The sequence below is a fragment of the Lithobates pipiens genome, unplaced genomic scaffold (genome assembly GCF_037356315.1).
Source record: "Lithobates pipiens isolate NorthernLeopardFrog02 unplaced genomic scaffold, aLitPip1_a1.2 Scaffold_1, whole genome shotgun sequence".
NCBI classification, from domain to species: Eukaryota; Metazoa; Chordata; class Amphibia; order Anura; family Ranidae; genus Lithobates; species Lithobates pipiens.
In genome coordinates this window covers 60544027-60556627 of record NW_027507685.1, presented here as the reverse complement: position 1 = coordinate 60556627, position 12601 = coordinate 60544027, and positions in this window count along the sequence as shown.

The window sequence follows — 12601 nt, the reverse complement described above, 5'->3', positions numbered from 1 at the left end:
CCCCAACGCCGAAAAAAATCGGCGTGGGGGTCCCCCCAAAGTCCACAACAGACCCTTGTCCGAGCACGCTACCCGGCCGGCCAGGAAAGGGGGGCGAGCGAAATGGGTTGATGTCACATGGGGACTATGACATCGTAAGGGGGCGGGGTCACCATGTGACCAACCCATGTGACATATACCATGTGACACCGCCCCATTGTCACTATATAAGTGGCCGCTCAGCGCGGCTCTGGCATTCCGGCCGGAGAGAGCGACGTGTCAACATCTCCTGGAGAAGAACAAGAAGAACAAGAAGAAGAACAAGAACGGAAGGCGGCGGCGACAGCGGCGACAGCGGCGACAGAAGACCGGGCCACCGCCTGCAAAAGAGCTATAAGAAGGCGCGGTGGCCCGGCAGAAGAACCGAAGAGGGGGACAAGACCCCCGAAGTCGGGAGAAGAGGCCGGCGGTGGGGAGGAAGAAAGCCGGACTCCTCCGCTAGCAAAAGAGCTACAAGAAGATAGCGGAGGAGTCCGGCGAGAAGACCCCCGAAGACGGAAGACCCCCGGAGCTGTGCAATAAAATATTTTATCTCGTGTGTTGTGTTTTTTTTTGGGTACTATTATTTTACAGGTGAATGGGTAGGGGTACATTGTACCCCATACTCATTCACATAGGGTGGGGGGCCGGTATCCGGGGGCCCCCTTATTAAAGGGGGCTCCCGGATTCCGATAAGCCCCCCGCCCGCAGACCCCGACAACCAACGGCCAGGGTTGTCGGGAAGAGGCCCTTGTCCTCATCAACATGGGGACAAGGTGCTTTGGGGTGGGGGGGCCGCGCGGCCCCCCCTTCCCCAAGGCACCCCCCATGTTGAGGGCACGCGGCCTGGTACGGCTCAGGAGGGGGGGCGCGCTCGCTCGCCCCCCTTTCCTGGCCGGCCGGGTAGCGTGCTCGGACAAGGGTCTGTTTTGGACTTTGGGGGGACCCCCACGCCGATTTTTTTCGGCGTTGGGGTTCACCGTCGCGGGCCCCGCCTACCTGCACACGCGCTCGAAATGAGCGGACTGTTGCCTCGTGTGTGGGCGAGTCCGCTCATTTCAAAAGTTGCAGGGACTTAGTACGACGAACAAATTTTGCCGTATTTGTCCGCTCAAAAAGTGCCGTGTGTGGGCGTGTTCGTTCATTCAAAAGTTTGAGCGGACTGTTTGACGAACTTAGTTTCGGCAGACAGTCCCCGCGTGTGTACGCCGCCTCAGAGTTTTAAAAGCCTGATGGCATTGGCTGTCCCACAGTACGTCGTGCCCAGCCACCACTACTTTTCCAGGAAAGCCATCCCTTCCCTGCACAACCAAGTGGGGGACAATGCACAACGCCATCTGTGGCAAGGTCCACCTAACTACGGATGCATGGACCAGTAAGCACGGTCAGGGACATTATATCTCCCTTAACAGCACACTGGGTAAATGCAGTGGCGGCTGGGCCTGAGGCAGATAGCAGTTTGGCGCATGTCCTTCCACCACCGAGCATTGCAGGGTGCTTCAGTTTGCCTCCTGTTGCTAACTCCTCCTACTCCGCTTCCTAATCCGGTCAGAGTAACACCTTCACCACCAACTTCAGCACAGCCAGGGGTAAACGACAGCATGCAGTTTTAAACCTTACCTGTTTGGGGAAAAAAACCCACACTGTGCAGGAGTTGTGCAGGGACGTGGGACAACAGACCGATGAGTGGTTGGTGGCAGTGAGCCTCAAGCCTGGTGGTGTGCGGTAATGGGCGAAATCTCATAGCAGCTCTGGGCCTAGCTGGTTTGATGCACATCCCTTGCCTGGCGCATGTGCTGAACTTGGTGGTCCAGAGGTTCCTTAAAAATGACCCTGATATGCCAGAGCTGATGCAGAAAGTGCGGGCCGTCTGTGCGCACTTTCGGTGTTCTCACCCTGCTGCTGCTCTCCTGTCAGCGCTGCAGCATAACTTACAGCCTTCCTGCTTACTGCCTCATATGTGACGTGCCCGCAAGGTGGAACTCCACCTTGCACATGCTGGCTAGACTGTGCGAGCAGCAGCAGGCCATAGGGGAGTTTCATCTGCAGCACGCACGCGTGAGTCGCTCTGCGGAACAGCACCACTTCACCACCAATAACTGGGCCTCCATGCGAGACCTGTGTGCCTTGTTGCGCTGTTTTGAGTACTCCACCAACATGGCCAGTGCCGAATGCGCCGGTCTCAGCGTTACTATCCCAGTTCTATGCCACTTTAAAAAAACGATTCGGGCGATGATGGAAGAGGATGTGGCACAGGAGGAGGAGGAGGAGGAAGAGGGATCATTTCCAAGGCTTTCAGGGCAGTCATTCACAAGTGGCTATGAGGGTGGGTTCCTGCACCAACAAGCGCCAGGTACACAATTGTCCAGCAGCAAGGGCACAGTTCTGGAGGATGACGAGGTGGAGGATGAGGAGGAGGAGATGGAGGAGGAGGAACCATGTTCACAGCAGGGTGGCACCCAGACCAGCTCATGGCCATCACTGGTGCGTGGCTGGGGGGATACAGAGGACACATAAGATACACCTCCCACAGAGGACAGCTTTTCGTTGCCTCTGGGCAGCCTGGCACACATGAGCGATTACATGCTGCAGTGTCTCCGCAACGACCGCCGAGTTGCCCACATTCTAACTGGTGCTGATTACTGGTTGGCCACCCTGCTGGATCCCCATTACACGGACAATGTACCATCTTTAATTCCCTCACTGGATCGTGATTGTAAGATGCACGAGTACAAGCGCACGCTGGTAGACGCGCTGCTGGTGGCATTCCCACCTGACAGCGGGGTTACGGGAGAAGCACAAGGCGAAGGCGGAGGAGGAAGAGGTTGCGAAAGCAGCCGGGGCACCACCAGCACCTCAGTAGGCAGGGTTAGCATGGCCGAAATGTGGAAAAGCTTTGTCAGCACGCCACAAGAACCAGCACCACCAGGTGAGATGGAACGTCTTAGCAGGAGGCAGCATTTCACCAACAAGGTGGAGCAGTATGTGTGCACATGCTTACACGTACTGAATGACGGGTCTGCCCCTTTCAACTTCTCGGTCTCCAAATTGGGCACATGGCCTGAGCTTGCCCTTTACACCTTGGAGGTGCTGGACTGCCCTGCAGCCAGTGTATTATCTGAACGTGTATTTAGCATGGCAGGGAAGTTTATCACAGACAAGCGCAGCCGCCTGTCCAGAGCCAATGTGGACAAGCTCACGTTCATTAAAATGAACCAGCCATGGATCCCACAGGACTTGTCCGTACCATGAGCAGAATAGACATGTATACCGGTGTTCTGACAAAAACTGTCTGGCCATCGGATAATGTCCAGCCCGAGGACAAGGAGATTCCATAAATCTCGGAAGATGAACAGTGCATATGCAGTGAGTGCAGATTCAAGCCCCACCATCCAAGGGGACATACAGTAGCACATAGTAACAGGGCCCCTCACGGGCTCGCTTCGCTCGCCACGCTTCAATCACCACGCTTCGAGCATGGCCTCGCTTCGCTCAGCTTGAACCTCAGATGGTGTGGCTTGAACCTAGACTCACCACGCAGCGTCGTTCATCTTCGGAGATTTTCGAAATCCCCTTGTCCTACATACTGAGCAAGCGCAGTACAGGGCGGACACTATCCGACGGGGGGCAGAATTTAACACATCACCAGCCTTAGCCAGCCATTGTTGTATTTTTGAACCAGTATTGGCAACCTTGTCCTCCTCCACTGCCGCTTCCACCTACACCGCCACCTCAACCTCCTACTCCATATGGACCTTGTCCTCCTACCGTAGGTAAAGATTATAATTTTAAATTTTTATAAATTTAATTTTTTTTTTTTTTTTTTTCCCATTAGCTTATCCATTAAATTTAATTTTTTTTTTTCCAGAAAGGGCGAATTCTGGGGCATTCCCACCAATTGTGTGGCATCGTGCCGTAGAGTTTCTGAGGTTCTTAATCACTTCCTGTACTTCTGAGAAGGGGGCCTCCAGCATATATATATATTTTTTATTTATTTTATGTTATTTTAAGTTATTTCCCTATCCACATTTGTTTGCAGAGCACTTGCCATGCTCTTAACAACATTTTGTTGCCATTTACAGCCCTCTAGCCCTTTCCATTACTTTTTTAGAGCAATTTTAGTCCTCAAAAGTTCGGGTCCCCATTGACTTCAATGGGGGTTAAGTTTGGGCCTGAACTCAAACTTTTTTCCGAAGTTCGGCCGAAGCCGTCGAACCCGAACATCCAGGTGTCCGCTCAACTCTATTCATAGTATGACTTAGCCCTTGTACACACGGTCGGATATTCTGATGGACAATGTCCGATAGGACCATGTTGTCGGATAATCCGACAGTGTGTGGGCTCCATCGGACTGTTTCCGCTGGAATATCTGACGGACCAAGTTTTCCAGCTTGGCTATAAAATTTTCCGATATTCACACACACTTCTCCCAAACTTATTTCTTTATTCTTTTTACTAATTTCAGCAATACAATATTTTAATTTGTCACATCTACCCAATCGTTTTTTATTTTTTTTATTTTGTAGTTGGTTTTTTCAGCATCTCCTTTTTTGACAGTTTGCTCATATTTGCATTTTTTTGGTGTGTTTTGTGTGTCACTTTACCAGAACACCATTATTATCTTTTTAATTCATTTTTTTTTCTTTTTTAATCTATAGGAGGTTGTTTGGTGTTGGTGCCCATTGTTATTCGTTTGACTTTGTATTTTTGAAATGTACCTGCCTACTCACAAGTAAACTGTTCTTTTTGAAGTAAAACACACAAGCAAGTATTTCTTCAACCAAAAAAAAAACCTTTTTTTAGGTGTCAGTAACTGATAAAGAGGGAGGAATGCATGTCTGAGAGAGAGAAGTCTGGTCCTGAAGTCCAGGAAACCTGGAACAGCAGTATATGACATCTATGTTCCCAGGCTCTGGTACTACAAGAGGCTGCATCTTCTGTCAGACCAGACTATCCCAGGTTATCACACTCTGGTTTTCCTTCCACGCTTCCTTCCAGGCTGTGGCTGTGGTGCTGAAGGTGTGGCAGAAGGAGGAGGAGGAAGGGCATCGGCCAAATCACACAAGTGTGTTTCTTGTGTGATTTAGCCCAACAGCCCCTTGTTGAGGGTGTGGATAATTAGCTCCTCACACAAGATCTGTTGCCCCTCCTCCATTTGCTGGAGTTTGCAGGCAGCCAAGGCGGCAAAGGCCTCTTGATAGGTGGGGGTGGCTTTGAGGGCCGCTGAAGCCTCCCCGATCAGCTTCATAGACGACTCCTCCACATTCCCCCCCTTTCTGGCCCTTTTGCGTGGAAGACGCAAGGGGAGGGACCTGGGATTCTGTCAGGCTCCTCCGCCCGCCCACTGCTTGGCTGCCGCTTACCCCTGCCTCCTCCTGGCTGCCACTTAGCACAGCCACCTCCTGGCTGCTGCATTCCACACCCTCCTCTTGGCTGATGTCTTCCTGTGTATGAAAAAGGGACATCGTTTTCATAGTTTTCGTTTTTGGTTCATCAAACACGCACACAATTTTACGCTCAAGACTGTTGCAAATTGTTAACAAATAGAAAAGACTATCATTCTGAGCCCAGCATTTTTCATTCTTGGCCCAAAGGTTTTGGCCACTACTGTCTATTGATATGTGAAACACTTTCTAAAATCAGCAATTAGAGAGCAAAAATCAAGTTAACATCATTCATTTTTACTCCACAAATATGTACAACAATACTATACCTGGCTCAAGCTGGGCTCTCCCAGTTCTTCCTGAGTGGAAGGCCCAGGTTGGGCATCAGAAGACTCAGCAGGTGTGGAATGTAGCATAGAAGGATGCATGGAAGAAAGGGTAGAGAGTGATTTCCTGACATCAGTATGGTCTGACAGAAACTGCATCCTGTCATAATACCACAGCCTGGGGACATAAACCTCATCTGCTGCAGCTCCAGTTTGCATGGACTCCAGCACCTTCTTCTGCTCCCTCAGATATGTACTCCTGAGGCCACCAATTTTCACTTTTAAATAGTTGATGTCTGCCTTGGGGACCACTGGCTTCACAAACTCAACCAGTTTCTCCATCGCTGCCTGCCTCTTTAGTCTGTTACTGTAATGTGGGTGCATAGCTTGCCACAGGCAGGGCAGCTCCCTGTACTTATCGATGAACAGAGGGAGGAAACTGTGGTCATTAAACCCATCCATAATCTCTGCAAAACACAACACAAGACAAACCCTAATGTCAGGCTAAACTCAACTAAATCTTGTCCCAATGCAGGCCTCAATCTAGAAGCAGTATAGGCTAGTGATGTACCAAGTTAAAAATTGTACCTTTGCTTGCACGATTGGCGTGTCAGCTTCTCCCTCTGTTCACAGATCGTACGTACGACACACACGTGTGGCGTTTTATATACAGTGCACATGCGTGAAACTTCGCCCGCCCCTGACATTCTTTCTAGACTATTCCCCGCCCCTTCTATTTCGGCACAGTGGGAAGAGCACATGGCGGAGACAAAGCAGGTGCGCAATCATAGTTCCACTAATGAGGAGGAGGGCGAGGAAAGCCCGGAACCTGAAACATCCCGATCCCGGGGGAGAAGATTTAAGGCCTCAAATATGTCTTTTGGAGAGATGTTCGAGATGGTGGACATATTGAAGAGGACCGACTATGATGGGAAGTATGGATCTTACCCAAACCAAAATATCAGAAAGGCCAAGATCATGACTAAAGTTGTGAAGAGTCTTCAAAAGAATTTTGGGGTACGACAATCCAAGGATCAACTGAGAAAATGCTGGTCAGACCTGAAACTGAGGGAGCATGATCAGTACAGAAGGTTTAAGCGAGTTCTTCAAAAAAGTAAGTAGTTGTCGTGTGTTCATATTATTATTATTGCTTGCATACTGCTCCATGTGCTTTGATTTAATGTTGTACAGTTTAAAATGGCTACTTTCAAGTTCATGGGTTCAATCATTCGTACTAAACATCGTTCGTTAGCCCACTCCCAAAACAATGTTTTCCCAAATTACACTTCACTACATTTGTTCACACTGCAGGCAAGTATTTCAGCTTTAGAAAGTGTCCAAAATTATGTTCTCACCTTTTGAACTCGGCCAAAAAACACAATTGTACCACACTTCCAAGCAATGTTTCATATTCCTATTTCTGCCCTGTGTGTGCTAAGTATTCCTTTTTTACATTCTCATAGGGGAGAGAAGACTCGGGACGTCTGAGGACACCAGGGACCCCACACCTCCCAAAGAAGGGAAAATTCCAACACCAGAAGCAGAGGAGGAGGAGGAGGAAGGTGAGATTGTTAAAGTTGGACAAATCATGTTGTCACCACAACAGGTGAGTGTCGGAGACCACAGCTTCCGGTAAGCTAATCAATGTATGTCTGCATATTTATAATACATGGTGTGTTTATTTTTGTTTTTTAGGTGATGTGGAAAAAGAATCCCATTTTACCAGTGAAAGTGCCCAGATCCTCATGGGGAGATAATGGGGTGCAATCGCGATTTAAAAAATATACAGAAAAACATTAATGATGTTCAACAGAAAATGAAGAACATCACTGATGTTTTGGGGAGAGTCTGAAACACCCCAAACTAGCTAGCATAGTTTTTTATTTTTTCCAAAAACTTTTATATTTTTCCAAAAGCCTAATTTGGAAGATGCACACAGTGTGTCAACATGTACTATCTCCCATCATGGGGGATCAATGTGCGTGTTTTGTGGCAAGTGGCCGAGATGAAGGGGTTGCACCCCCAAAACATGTACATTGATACCCCATGATGGGAGATAGCACATGTTGACATTAGGCATGGGATCAGGAGGAAAATGGCCACTTTTGGATTCTCAGTGTGTGCATCTTCCAAATTTGGCTTTTCCAAGGGTGACACCCCATCCAATGAAGGCAATATCAGTGCAGTTTGTACATACTCATGTCTGATATTGTCTTCACTTTTCAAAGTTGAACTTTGTAAGTTCCTGTGTACTGTATGTTATACTTTGATACATGCTTGTTTATACAAAAATGCCAAGTTATAAAAATGTTACCCAAAATAATGTTTTCTATACACCAAATATGTTGGTTTGTTGTAAAACCCTTTTCTAAACGCACATGAATGTGCTTTGAGTAAAAAGTGAAATTATCATCAATGTGTGGCTTCCTTTTTCAATCCGTAAAAGCAGGATTTGGAGTAAAGTTGTTGGTTTCTGTGGCAATGGGTGGTATTTACTAAAGGCAAATCCACTTTGCACTCCAAGTGCAGTTTCAGGTGCACTTTTGCAGTGCATTTGTAGTGCATAGTGGATGTGCCTTTTTAAATAACACCCACAGTGATGTTTACATTTCCCCAATCATGCCATTTTCATGACCCCACATATTTCTGCCATGGTGCTGAAAATGAGCAATATTTTTGTCAGTAATGCACTACATACATTAGCAACAAAAACAAGGTGTATGTGTAGCAGACCCACAACATAATAAGATTATCTGAAGAAGAGACTGTCACCTCATCTTGCTCAGAACTTGGGTTTGCACTGTTGTAGAAAAAGGCCCCAAAAAAACACCAAAAAAACCTAGGAGACACCTAAAACAAAGCCAAGCAGTAAATGATTATTGGAGTTTCAAAGAAAAATGTATTAAAAAAATGCCTATCAGACATTGTCTGGCATATCAATGGCCCCCTTGCCCACAAAGTACTCCATGTATTGGGTTCTGACCCTGCGGGCGCTTTGGGGGGGCAAGCCAGGACGAGCAGCTTCAAGGGCCGTGAGATTGTAATTTTCAGGCAAGTCTGCATCTGGGCCTACTGAGACCACATAATTAGCTGAATGTTTTTTCAAAAAATTGTGCAGAACACAGCAGGCAAGCACAATGTGATTTAGTTTATATTCCGCCTTGTGGATTGGCATCAAAAATAGGTATAACCGGCTGGCCAGTATTCCAAAAGTGTTCTCCACGACTCTTCTGGCTCTGGTCAGCCGGAAATTAAAGATCCTCTGATCCGGGGTGAGGGTCCTCATCGCGAAAGGCTGCATCAGGTTGTTTGCCAGGGCAAACACCTCATCCGCGATGAAAACAAACAGAAGTTCTTCTACATTCTCCTCTGGGGGTGGCAAGCCCAGACTGCCACTCTGGAGACGCCAATAGAATTCCGTCCGTGCAAACATCCACCATCCGACATCTGGCCATTTTGCCCTACGTCCACATAAAGGAAGTCATAGGTCTCTGACACCACCGCCAACATCACGATACTATTAAACCCCTTGTAATTAAAATAGTATGACCCCGAGTTGGGAGGTGGGACGATGCGGACGTGTTTCCCATTAATTGCACCTCCACAATTGGGAAAGTCCCAACGGCTGGCAAAGTGGGAGGTCACAGTCTGCCATTCCTGTGGCGTTGAAGAAAACTGTGGAGTGAAACAAGAAAAAAATTAGTAATTTTGCACATCAACATTGCAAGCAGATTAGACACAAACATTTTTGGCCAAGATCAGTATAACATTTTGGGAAATGATTATTTAAAGCCTAAAGTATAAGGTCGCCTTATCAGAGTCAGGAAAAAGGTAGGTAGAGTGGGTATTGAGTTTGGCAAAGTCAGCAGATAGAGGATTTCTATCAGCTGACCTAGCAGTTGGGGGGAGGGGGGTTCCTAATGAGTTTGGCCCAACCAAAAAAATAAATAAATTGCACTCTGCATGAATTTAAGCACACACATAACATTTGTACACATTTTAGGGGGTGTTTAGGGGAAAGCAATACTATGGAGCTGACAAAATACATTGCTAAGTGACTAGACTATAGGTTTATGGGCCCAGAAGAGCATGCTGGGGAAGTTAGTGAAGGCAAATATGCATGAAGGGCAAAAAAGGAACTTGAAAAGCTTCCAGCAAAGATGGCCGCCAGCGCCTGATCCTCTGCACCACGCCGGACCAGGGGAGCTTGCAGAACGGCGAATAGCTCGCCAGGAAGGTGACACTCCGAGGCCCCTGTCTCCCGATTACCCAGGGATCCCCCCCGAATGTCCGCTGTAGCGACCAGGCGCGATCTAGTGCCACAATTTGAGGCGGCCTCCAGAGCGGGGTGTACCAAGATGGCCGCCGCGGCCGAAGCACACAGACAGCGTGCAGCACACAGCGCGGAACACGGCGCTGACCACAGGCAAGTGCTATCCCCGGCCATCCTGAATTATACACCCACAAACCAGGGGAACCTCCCCATGCGCGGAGCCCCATCACCGGCCTCCACAGAGTCCCTGATAGGCATGTCTATGGCAGACCAGGCCTTGTCTCCCGCGGAGGACTGCAGGCCTTCATTCCAAGGCCCCATCTTAGCAGATCAGTTCCCTCAGGAACAAGACTTGTCCACAGCAGACCTTTTTATCAAACTCTCGTTGTTACTTGAAAGGGGATTGGCCTCCACAGCAGCGAAAATCACCGGGGAGATTAAATCAGACCTACAAAACATTGGTCAGAGAATGGAAGCTATAGAATCTAAGCTTGATGTTACGGCCGCAGTTGCCAATCAGAACTCTGACTTGATACATTCCATGCAGGACCAGTTGGACACAGCGCTATCGCGAATTGACGACCTTGAGAACAGGTCGAGACGTTATAACTTCAGAATCAGAGGGCTGCCGGAATCCATCACGCACGTGACTGCTGCCACCCAAGACCTGATCAAATCGCTATTGCCCAATATTGATCCTCAGCGACTGGAGCTGGATAGAGCCCACAGGGCCCTGGGTCCTCCCAGGAAGGACGGCCTGCCCAGAGACGTAATAGTTAAGCCGCATCACTATGCAGTAAAGGAGGAAGTAATGAAGCAGGCCCGTGTGGCCCCACAGGTGACATGTCAAGGCCATGTGATTCAAGTGTTCGCAGATCTGGCTCCGTCGACCATTCAACGTAGACGTGCTCTGAAACCACTTTTGAATGTTCTTATTCAGAAGGACATTAAATATAAATGGGCATTCCCCTTCGCGGTTAAGTTCACACATATGGGAGCAAACTACTCCTTCGCCAACTTTTCCTCTGGCGAACAAATCCTTCTACGCCTGAAGCTTATCTCCCAAGATGCCGGAATGGACACATCGGCAGCTCCACCGACGTCGGCAAAAAGACCCCCCCCGGTCAGCCCATCAATCCCACTTTGGTCCAAATCCAAGTCACGACGCTCCGGTGACAATGGTCACACCTGAAATTCTTTGGTCAAGTCCATTCCCTACATCTCCCGTGATCAGAGATCTTCGCGCAACTCGACTCACCTCTTGTTGACTGTTCCTGGGTAACCGTACCTCAGAAACTTCCCATGTTTGAAGAGGGCCTGTGTCCCCTACAATACCACCGGAACTCCTCTGTTTCCCTATTTCCCACCTTTTTGGGGTTTTTGTTTTGTGTTTGTTCGATACTAGACTTTTTCTTCCTCACGGTACAAGATATTTGCCTTCATAGTACATGAACGTGAGCAGAACATGACTGTTCGAATTAGACACAAAATTTTTTGTCTATTTTTTATATACTATTTGCTCCTTTATATGACTACTCTCCTGGGTGGTGCACATGTTTACAACACAAGTTAATGTTTTTTCCTTTGCTTCATGTGTGTTCCTGGTGGTATTTTCACGTTTAATTTCTTCAAGCCGTTTTAGTGTTATGCTATCTACATTTTTCAGAAGCCCCTTGGTCCGGGGCGGTACACATGTGCCTTTGCCTACCCCCTGCAACCTTTCGGGATTTCAGGGGCTAGGACTTCCGAGAGCACGCTCTCGTGATTTCTTTTTTCTCTTCGGAGATTTCTGACTCCGGAGTTTCTCTCTCCCCTCCGGAGGCAGGCGCTTTTCTTGGGAGACTACTTTCTACTCTCTTCCCTCCCCCCCTCAGGTAGAATGATTTGTGTTTGCTATTTTACCCTCACTATTTGTTTTTTGATTAGCAGGTTCTCCGCTACTAGAGATGGCGATAGCATGACTCTCTACGAAACTGGAAATCTCCTCTTAGGTCCCAGAAATTTTCTACTAATGGTAAGTGAAGATGTGTGTGCCCGAGATCCGAACCTCTGCTCCCATGGCTGATACCATTCCTAAGTTGTTGAAGCTAGCTTCTCATAATGTGCAAGGGCTAAATTTTCCCCTTAAACGCAAGAAACTGTTCAGCCTATACAAATCCCTTAGACTAGATATTTTATTTCTTCAGGAGACGCATTTCCCGAGCCGGTACAGCCCACCTTTCCTGCATGCCAACTATCCCAAATTTTTTCTTGCGAATGCCGAGAACAAGAGAAGAGGAGTTGCAGTTCTCCTGGCGAGAGACTGTAACTTCACGTTGACTTCTGTTTTCAGGGACCCAGATGGCAGGTTTATCTTAGTGAAAGGCCTTGTGGAAGGGCAACTGTATTCTCTGATATCGTACTATGCCCCTAATAAGGGGCAAGACAAGTTTTTTGTGAAACTCTTCCACACCCTTAACCCTATGCTCGAAGGTAAAGTGATTCTTGGGGGGGACTCTAACGTAACTTTTGAACAGGAACTAGACAGAACTAGACCCTTAGGGCAACAGCTTATTCGTCCACGCAAGGTCAGCCACAGAATAGCAAAATTGTTACACTCT